This window comes from Talpa europaea (assembly GCF_964194135.1).
Source record: "Talpa europaea genome assembly, chromosome: 9".
Taxonomy (NCBI): domain Eukaryota; kingdom Metazoa; phylum Chordata; class Mammalia; order Eulipotyphla; family Talpidae; genus Talpa; species Talpa europaea.
The window spans coordinates 54672307-54683818 of record NC_140076.1 but is presented as its reverse complement, the minus strand read 5'-3'; positions in this window follow the sequence as shown (position 1 = coordinate 54683818).

The window sequence follows — 11512 nt, the reverse complement described above, 5'->3', positions numbered from 1 at the left end:
ATATACAGAATGGCATGAAAAAATAGAACTCTTTAAGAATAGTCCAAGTACTCTAGAGATTTTTCAAAGCATAATCCATTTCCACCTAAATATTTCAGACCTAAGAAAGGAATGTTTCAGTAACATTTCCATATTCTACTTTGCAGTTAGCTGACTGAAGCTAGGATAGTGGGAAGATAGTTTAGAAATGTATGGCTAACTTTTGTACACTTTTGGTGGGAATGTAAATTGGTGCAGCCCCTATGGAAAGCAGTATGGAGATTCCTCAAAATTAAGAAGTTCTGTATGATCCAGCTATTCCACTCTGGGTAATTATTTGAATATTATTAAAACACTAACTTGAAAAGATAGCTGTCTATATATCTATCTATATATACACAGAGATATATAGATATATATCTCATACACAAAAATACATATACACATATATGTACATATAATTGCTTGATGTCATATAAATTTGTCATTTGGTATCACTTAAATTTGGGAACCACTATAAACTATAACCTTGGCTTGCAGATTTATGAAGCATATTTGAAAATTTAATTATCTGATAATTCCTGTAGAAATTGAGTTGTTTAATTTTGTAATTTTTTTTAAAGATTTATTTATTTATTTATTTATTTATTTATTTATTTTTTAAAGATTTATTTATTTATTTATTTATACAAGCACTGGGTACAGTCAGAAGTGCGGGAGGGTGAGAGATTTCACCAGAGCCAGAGCGGGGAGCAGAGCAGGCAGAAGGACCGAAGTACACTGCTGAGGGAAGCAGCGGGCGGCAGGAGAGGTCTGCGCACCATGTGGGATCCTCCTCCAGTGGCTGGGGAGCAGCCGGGGATCGAACTGGCGCCGCAGACGCCGCGGGCAGCTTCGCAACCCAGCGCTCAACCGCTGCGCCACCGGGGAGGCCCAAGATTTATTTATTTTTATACAAGAACTGGGGTATAGGCCATAGGCATGGGAGGGTGAGAGGATTCACCAGAGACAGAGTGGGGAGCAGAACAGGCAGATCTACTGAAATACACTGCTGAGGGGAGCAGCAGGTGAAACAGGAGAGGTCTTCTTCGCCTTGTGGGATTCTCACTGGCCAGCTGGGATTGAACCTTCACTGCAGAGGCTGCGGACAGCTTCACAGCACTGTGCTCAAACTGCTGCACCACCAGGGTGGCCCTAGTTGTTTAATTTTGTCTAAGCCAGTGTTTCTCAAATTTTTTTTTTTTACTTCTCCCTCCTATTTCTGAGAATATCAATGTAGTATTGGAAATGCTAGTCTAGTGGATTTAGACTTCTTTTTATTAAGCAACTACCTGAAGAAAATAGTTAGGAAACTTTGCCTTGCTATAATTATACTCATTATAGGAATTTTATCCTTTTTGTTTCTAATTTATGAGAGGCTACTCACTTAGACTCGATTCAGACTGTTGCAGAATCACCATGCAATTGTCTGAATTTTAGAATACACCATTTTGCATTTTAATATTGTTAACTCTATGCTGAGATGGAGATAGGAAATAGTCGTTTGTAATGCATCTAATATTGGGGTCCATTATGTTGAAAATACTGTCTTTTAAATTAGTTAGGGTTTTCTATATAAAATTTTTTATGATGAATTTTAATTTAGAACTCCCTGCTGGGAATAACATTTTTTCTCTTTAAGAATTAAGGCAATAAATACTTTCCTTCATTCTGATGAGAATCTTTTCATAGCAGATTCCCAAGAAGCTAAAATAACTATTTGAGGTCTAAGCAGGCAATTTTGTTGCTATTTATGTTGACATTTTTAATGTTTAACAATTTTAATGTTTAATGGTTCTAGTTTTCTGTTTTCATTCATATATTTGATTTCATTGTCCTTTATTTAAGCCACCTTGAGTTCTTTATGAGTTTAGACATGTAATAAATATAAACATTAAATAAGAATCACTTTAAAGGGGAAATATTTCCTTTGATAAGGAAGCAGTGACAATATAAATTTCCATGAGAGCTTCATGCAAACTGCTAAGCAGTTCAGAAGAAATCAGTGGTGTGTGTGTGTGGGAAGAATAGGACAGAAATATCAAAGAGGATGCATCATGAAGAATTCTGTAAAGGAAAAGTTCTTATTCAGAGAATATCTCTAAAGGATAAGAAGCAAGAAAATGTTATCTATTGTATATTTAGGAATTACGAAGTATGTCAGATCTAAAACATAGGGTTGCTGGGAGTAATGAAGCAGGAATGTTGAGTTCCTTCTCATCTTCACAGTGATTAATATTTTCCTCAGTTGTGTTGACTCCCAGGTATTTTAAAATCTCCCTCCCTTAACCTTCGATTGTTGTTATATGTCTGGTAAATTCTAGGTCAACTGCAATGACAGCAGTTTATAACTATCAAGAAGCAACATAGAGATAAAGGGATTCATTGGATGAGGACTTACATATATAAAACACTTAGAATTATATAGGTTCATAGTGTGGTTGTATGCAGTGTTCTTTCTGAGCAGCAATTGCATCATATTGGCATTTTGTAGTGTTTGTTTTTATCTAATGTTGTTCCATTTGATTATATACAGTGTCTTTCTACACTTTTTAAAGGAGGTTTTGTTTATAAAGAGAAGTTAATTGTGCCATTTTGTGCATGTATTGTCTACTTAATAACAGAGGAAGTTTCCATCTTCTTCTGTCTTAGTTAAATGTATCTTCTGCAAGTTGCTGCTTCAGTGTGTTTCATTATATCACTGTCACCACTATGATTCACAGAGAATTCTTACTTTTCCACTGAAAGTTGCAGTGAAAAGACTTCTTTATAACTCTGCCATAAGATGACAGCTCCAGGATAAAGCCAGCCAGGGGTGATTCTCTCCAATTTTTCTTTTTCTTACTGTCAGGTATAATATGCTGTTTGGAGTCCCATGTCCCTGCCACATTCATTCCCTCATGCCTCAGGCCTTAGTTTATCTACAAAGATAATTTCTGAAATATTTTATCTGATAATTCCTCTAAATTCCCATTATTACTCCTTAAAAATCAAAGGATTTGTAATTAAGAAAATGATGTCTGATTCATAATAGCTTTACTTATAAAGTATATAATATAAAGTCAATTCACTGGGGAAGTCAATTCACTGCAAGTTTTAAAAATTCTTTGCTGTTTTCTCTAGAATTTTCATTTTTTAAATCTTTTAGTGCTGAGAAAATCTCTAATACATTGCAAGTTTCCTTATACATGTTTAGAAAGTGTTGGTTTTTTATTTTCAAATTTTGTAGCTCTGTAGGATAATTTATCAATGTCCTCAATGTATTTTCTTCCATCTAACCTAAGTCCCTTTATTAATGCTGGTAACTTTCATTAATCAGGATATCCTCAGTTAATAATAATGGACCCATTATCTACTTGGAAATGTTTTAAAAATATCATTTTGTTCCTTCTTTTAAAAGAAGTAACATCTTGGGACTATTCTAAGTTTATGTTTAGTTATTTTTTTCTCACTGAGATTTATTTCTCTGGGAGTAATAATTTCTCTAGCTTCTGCTTTTCTTCTATATATTTTATATGTGTGTATGTATTGGGACGTTTGATCATAGGCATAGATACTGAATTTAAAAACTTACAGCAAATTTGATCATAGGCATAGATACTGAATTTCATAGATACTATGGAAAAATTCTAGCAACACAATTCAAAGCATACTTCATAGTTGAAAGTTATTGCATTGTTAGAACAAATATTTGTGGATAGATGATAGTTAATATCTGATAATCCACTGAAGAATGATTTGGATTCTGATTATCTTTATTTGAATTCTTGATTTTATTCTTGGATTTTGGACTTACATGTGAAGGTCTTTGAAGTTAAGTATTATTGTCTCAGATTCTTTGGAATAGCTGACATTTAATGCAGATCTTTGCTTTTTCATTATTTCCTATTTTACCACGTTAGACCTTGATAATTAATATTTATTTATTTATTTTTAAAATTTTATTTAATTTATTATTTAATTTATTTTTATTTATACAAGAACTGGGGTACAGGCCAGAGGCACCAGAGAGTGAGAGAATTCACCAGAGACAGAGTGGGGAGCAGAACAGGCCGATTGACTGAAATACACTGCTAAGGGGAGCAGCAGGCGAGACAGGAGAGGTCTGCCATGCCATGTGGGTATCTCCCTGACCAGTGGAGAATTGAACCAGAGCTGCAGAGGCTGCGTGCAGACAGCTTCACAGTGCTGAGCTCAACCTGCTGCGCCAACTGGGAGACCCTAAGGTATATTTAAACCTAACCATATTGATACTAGAATTAAATGTGAATGGGTTAACAGCCCCAATTTGAAGGTAGAGATTGTCAGATTAGATAAAATTCTCTGCTGCCTATAAAATATTTGCTTTATATAAAAGGCACAATTAAGTGAAAAGTAAAGTTATAATGAAACATAGCATGATAACACAAATAAAGCTTATGTGGGTATATTAATATAAGAAAAAGTAGATATCTTTGTAGTTAGATCAAAGAATATTATCAGGGATTAAGAAAGTAATTTCATAATGATATAGGGGTCAAGTTATCAAGAAGACATAACAGTTCTGAAGGTTTTTATATTTCCAAACTTTTAATACATGGGACAAAAACTGACAGAACTGTGAAGAGAAATAAACAAATCTACAATTTTGCTTAAATATTTCAATATCCCTAGCTCAACAATCAGACAAAAATCAATAAAAATATTGTACAACAATATTTGTACAACAGATTTGTACAACAGTATCAACCTATAAGAACTAATTGATAACTTATAAAACACCCCACCCAAGAAAAGCAAAATACATATTATTTACAAGTACACATGTAACATTCACTAGTATATATCTATTCTTGACCATAAAGCAAATCTTTATAAATTTTAAAATTATAAAGCCATATAAAATGTGTTCTCTAGTGACTACAGTGGAATAAAACTAGGATAAAGATAGCTGAACACTGTCCAGAATTTGGAAATTAAATAAACCACTTCTAAATATCCCTTGGGTTAAAGAAATAATAAAAAGGAAAATTAGAATCTATCCTGAATGGAAATGAAAACATGTATCCAAATTTATGAATGCCACTATAGTAAAATTTAAAGGAATATTATTTATAGCTCTAGATGTCTATATTGAATAAGACAAATATTTCCAATCAATGATCTCAGCTTTTGCTTTAAGAAATTAAAAATGAAAGATCAATTGAAACCCACGTAGATGAAAACAACTAATAAATATCATAGCAAAAATTAATGAAATAAGGAAAAACCAATAGAGGAAATCAATGAAATAAAAGGTAGGCTTTTTACATGATCATTAAAATTGATAGTTCTGTAGCTAGATATATGTGGAAGAGAGATGTCAAAAATCACTAGTAGCATGAATGAGAAAGGTGATGGTAATAAAAATTCTAGAGGTATTAAAGGGTAATAAAGAATGTTATCAAAAACTTTATTGCAGTAAGCTCACCAGCATAGATGAAATGTGTAAATTCCTTGAAATGTATAGTCTATCAAAACTCATTGAGGAGAAATAAATAATTTAATATATATTAAAGAAATTGAATTTTTACTTAGAAATACATTTACAATGAAAACTGCAGACCCATATTGCTTTGCTGGTAAATACTATCAAACATTAGGGAAAATAATATAAAGTTTACACAAAATCTTCTAAAAATAGAAAAGGATCAAATAAATACCAATTCCTTCTAAAAGAAGGAATTGGCCAGCATTTGGCTGATAATAAGACCAAAGATGTTGTTTTAATAACAACAGCATATATCCCTAATCAGTAGATGCAAAGCTTTTAAAAACTTACAGCAAACATAATTTACCAACATAAAATTCAGGAATAATATTTCCTGAACAGCATAAAAGGAAAACTGCAGATGAATATCTTTGATGACTATAAATGCAAAAGTTCTCAACAAAAAACCAGCAAGTCTAATTCGGCAATACATTACAAAGATAATATACGGGGCCGGCTTGGATTTATCCAGAGATGCAAATCTATGAATGCAATACACTACATTGAAAAAAAGGAATACAGGGCCTCCCTGGTGGCACAAGGGGTTAAGCAACACACTATGAAGCAATCCGCAGCCTCTGCATCAGGGGTTCGATTCCCAGCTGGCCAGGGGGCCACCCACATGGCACAGCAGACCTCTCCTGACTCGCCCGCTGCTCCCTTCAGCAGTGTATTTCAATCAGTCCGCCTGTTCTGTTTCCCGTTCTGTCTCTGGTGAATCTTCTCACCCCCCACACCTCTGGCCTGTACCCCAGCTCTTGTATGCATAAATAAATAAATCTTTAAAAATAAGAAAAAAAGGAATACAATTCCATATGATAATATCAATAGATGCAAAGATACAGCACCAATTTATTTATTTATACAAGCACTGGGTATAGTCAGAAGCATGGGAGGGTGAGAGAATTCACCAGAACCAGAGTGGGGAACAGAACAGGCAGACCAATGAAATACACTGCTGAGGGGAGCAGCGGGCGTGGCAGGAGAGGTCTGCGTGCCATGTGGGACCCTTGTCAGTGGCCGGGGATTGAACCGGTGCTGCAGAGGCTGCGGGCAGCTTCGCAGCCCAGCACTCAACCACTGTGCCACCAGGGGAGGCCCCCAGGATAAAAGTTCTTAAGAAATGGAAATAGAAGGAACCTATCTTAATATAATAAAGACTATATACCACAAACCCATATTCAATATTACACTTTATGTGAAAAACTGTAAACTCTCTTTAAGATGAAAATGAAGCATGGATGCCCACTGTCACCACTTCTGTTTAGTATAGTGTTATGTGTTTGAGCTAGAGCATCATACAACAAAATATAAAAGGAATCCTTATTATAAAATAAGTGAAACTCTCATTATTTGTAGATGATATATTATATATTGAAAACTCTAAAGACTTCACCAAAAAGCTATTAGAAACAGTAAACATATAATAAGGTGACAGGTTACAAAATTAGCCCCCAAAACCAACTATTTTTTATAAACAATGAGTGAGAAGAAAAAATTCCATTTATAATCACATCAAAAAGAATTAAACACCTAGGAATTAACCTAAGTAAGAAGCTGAAGAATTTATATAACAAAAGCTATAAGATACTATTAAAGGATATAGAACAAGACATAGAGATGGAAATATATCCTGTGTTATATGAATGAGGAGAATTAATATAGTCAAGATGACTATTTATCAAAAGAGATGTATAGATTTAATGCATCCCCTATTAAGTTTACAGTGATATTCTTTAAGTACAAAACTACTAAAATTTGTATGGCACCACACAAATCCTCCAGGGTTGAAAGCATCCCTAGTCAAATGAAAAAAAAAAAAATGGAAGTATCATGTTACCTGATATTAAACTATACTATAAAGCAACACCAATTACAACAATATGGTTTTGGAATAAAAATAGACCTGTGAAACAGAATGAACGGACAGAAATAAATCCATATACATATGATATCTAATTTATGACCCCACAATGGAGAAAGGAGAGTCAACTTAATAAATGGTACCTGCAAATTGGATGGATACACATAAAAGAATGATATTGGATGATTCTGTAGCTCCATGCACGAAATAAATTGAAAATGGATTATAATAATGCTGCAATAAACATAGGAGTACAGGTTTCCTTTCAACTTTAGTGTTTTTGTGTCCTTTGTGTAGATTCCTAGGAGTGGAATCACTGAATCATAAAGTGTTCTGAGAAACCTACACACAGCTTTCTATTATGGTTGGACCAGTTTACATTCCCACCAGCAGTATAAGAGGGTTCCTTTATCTCTACATCCTCTTCAGCATTTGTTGTTTCTGTTTTATTTATTTTTTTAATGTGGGCCATTCTTACTGGAGTGAGGTGGTATCTCGTGTTTTTGATTTGCATTTCCCTGATAACTAGTGAACAATTTTTCACTACTGAACAGTTTTTCACATGCCTGTTGGCCATACGCATTTCTTCTTTGGAGAAGTCTCTTTTCAGTTCTTTTGCCCACTTTTTGACTGGATTGTTTGTTTTATTTTTTATTGAGTTGTTGGAAACAACCCAAATGCCCCCAAATAGACAAGTTTATTAAAAAAGTTGTGGTATATTTATACAATGGAATATTACTCAGCCATCAAAAAGACAAACTCATGTTATTTGCAGCAACATGGATGGAGCTGGAAGGGATTATGCTACCTGAAATTAGTCAAAAGGAAAAAGATAAATACTGCATGGTTTCACTTGCATGTGAAATGTAGAGAAACCAAAAGTCAAGACAAAGCCACAAGTAGCAAGATGACCATCGAACTGAGGCATACAGCAAAGGAATGGGTGGCAGGGGCAAAATCAATGCAGGTATGAACACAAGGCAATATGCTAATGGTTCATGGATGATATGGTGATGGGAGAACTATGGTGATTACAGTGATGTAAGAAAAAAATAATTAAAAAAATAGAAACAAAATGGATTAAAGACAGATATAAGGCATGCAATAATAAAATAGTTAATATTTTCATTTTTTTTCCCATTTGGTCATTCTAGTATGTGTGTAGTAACTCATCATGGTTTTACATAGAATTTACCTAATAGTAATGAAATTGAGCATTTTTCTTGTACCTTTTTGCTTTGATAAAATGTGCAAAAAAGGTGTTTTTTATGTTGGTCTTTATTTTATTCAGGATCAATGTTTTTTGTTTTTTTTTTCTAGAAACTTCCAGCAAATTTTCTATAGACAAAAGCATTGTGACAATCTCTTATGATATCTGTTTGGTTTATACCAGTTGTGATTTATCTCTTGGATCTGAGGCAAAAGACCACCATCCCGAAGTATGGAGCTGGATCCAGTTTTTGTAAAGAATAAAAATTCTTTAAGTAAAGAACTACACAATTCTAAACACCAGCTTTCTAGTGTACCTCTTAGGGGATTTAGAAACAGCCCTGCAAGAGAGGGGTTCTGATACTTCACCTTTCATTAACCCATCTACTCTTGAATATTTACCACTCATCCTGAACAACATCAAGGCTTTGTTGGTAAGGCTGTTGCATTGTTAGTCACAGTTTCTGCCTCAATTCCCTTTTTACAGCATTTTGGAAACTTGCAAAATTCTCTATGGGTGTGAATAATTTCAGGGACCTTTAAACTGCTAGGTAGGGTCATTCCTCTTTAAATTTCCTTCATCAGTTAGATGAAAAGTGACTTATTAAATGCCACCTCCTTATTAGGCCTGATAAAAGCAGCAACATGTGATAGAGTGTAGTTGAGGCTATTTTGAGTTTCCTCTTCACGATTTTTAAGTGCATGATCTAAAGCAGGTTGCTTATTATTTAGCAACCCTTAATTACCTGCTATATTAATATGGGTAATAATATGTAGATAAAAACTAAAATTTGAAATAAATCTGCTAAGTATTCCCCTAACAGGTAGTATTTTCTTCTGAGGAAGTTATCACGGATATCTTGGATATCTTTTCCTTTTCCATCTTTCCTATGCTACAAGGGAAGGTATTTTTTTTGTCCTGAAAATGACCATTTAATTCCAAAAAGTCAAGTTACAGATTGTTGGGTGGGTGGTGAGAAACAGTATATTTTTCTTCAAGTGCTTATTTAGAGTGATTGTTAACATGTACCCTTAGTGATTAAGTCATTAAGCAAGAACACAATTTGTGAAATAATGTTTTCTCAAGCTACTCATTTTTTTAAGCATGGCACAACAAACATCAACTCAAAGCTTTTATTCTGGCTGATCTGAATTCCTATTACCAAACACTTCATAAATAATTCAGAAGGGAGACAATGGATAGCTCATGTTATATTTTTCTTTCATAAAAAATGGTTTCAAACCATTAAGTCATGTCATCACAGCAACTTATGAAATGGAGACTTTCCTACTCTTTGGTTGAATTTGATCAGCACAGTCAGGACAGAAACATAATTATTATAAAATAAGTGTGGCTGGATACCTCTATTTAGTGGGTGCCTTCTGGTTGACAGGTCCTATTCTAGGCACCTTACATTGTTTCATTTATTTTTTATGATAAGTCAGCAAAAGGAGTATGATTTTGTCCATTTTACAAATGTGGAAACTGAAATTGAATGAAAAGTTAAATAACCAGCCCCTCAAAATTATACATATAAAGGATTTGGAACAGTCCTTAATTGCCTATATGGCCCTTAGTAGGGGTTAGGTAGTCACTATTAGACTAAAGCCACCAGGTTGGGTATTTTTTTTTTTTTTTCATTGCAGAATCCTTGGCGCATGAAACAATGCCCTGCACATGGCATATTGTTAATACTTTGATTGAATAAATGATATAGCATCTGTTGTGTACCAGTTTTATAACTTCCTTCCTTCTCTTCTATCCACCCACTGTAGCTTTAGTTTTTAGCAATGCTGTGAAAACTTCCCTGATCTCTAGCTCACTGAACCCCAAAGTTAATATGCATATCTGTCACAGGGAAGGTTGTTAAAACGCACATTCTGATGCAGTAGGTTTGAAGTTGGGCATTTCTGATAAGTTCCCAGGTGATAGTGGTGCTGCTTTTGCCTGTCCCAATTCATTTCCACCTGTTCCATCTCCCTCATTATCATTATTATTGCAAACTATTTAATCATACCCTTTGGTTTGCAATGGTCTCAGGAAAAGACACTGATTTTGAGTGATATTGGTCTAATGTATTTTGAGTGAATTGACTTCTAATTATTTTTTAGGGCAGTTTAATATTTTGGCGAAGTTTTAGTTTTTTTTTTATTATAGAAAATATCAAATGTAGACAAGAATGAAGTGAATAGAATAACACACTCCCCTATATCCATCACAACAACCTGACAATTATTAAACTCATGGCCAATTTTGTTAATCTCCCACTACTAGATATTTTGAAGATAATTCATATATAATTTAGTTTATAAATAATTCAGTATACATCTCTAAAATAGAAGAAATCTTAAAAATATAACAAGAATCTCATTCTTACATCCCTTGCATTGATTTTCAGTGTTCACATTTTCCTAGTGTGTTTTTTTCTGTTATCATTATTTTTATAATGGTTGCTTGGTTTCTTCGAGTCAAGCTCCAAACAAGGACTGCATATTGAATTGCTTGATATGTCTCTTAAAATTATTTTAGTCCATAGATTTCTATTCCCTCTTTTTTTTTCCTTAAAAATTTACTTGGGGAAGAAGTGTAATCATTAGTTTTATAGATTTTTTTTCCAAGTTTTAGATTTGGATGACTGGATTATTATGATTTTTTCTAAATATTATTTTGTCCTCTATTTTTCTTGAAAATATGTAATATGATGTAGAGACTAGCTGTGTTTCAGATTCTATTTTTTGGTAAAAATGTCACATGGATGTTAGAGAACAGTTTTGTAATTGAAAGGCAGCTGAAGGCTGCTGGATACCTGAGAGTAGAAGGAAGAGAGGATTCTCTAAGTGTCCAAGCCTGGGAAGCTTTCAGCTACATAGTTTTGGAAACCTTGTCTTTTTTAAAATTGAAGATGGCACCT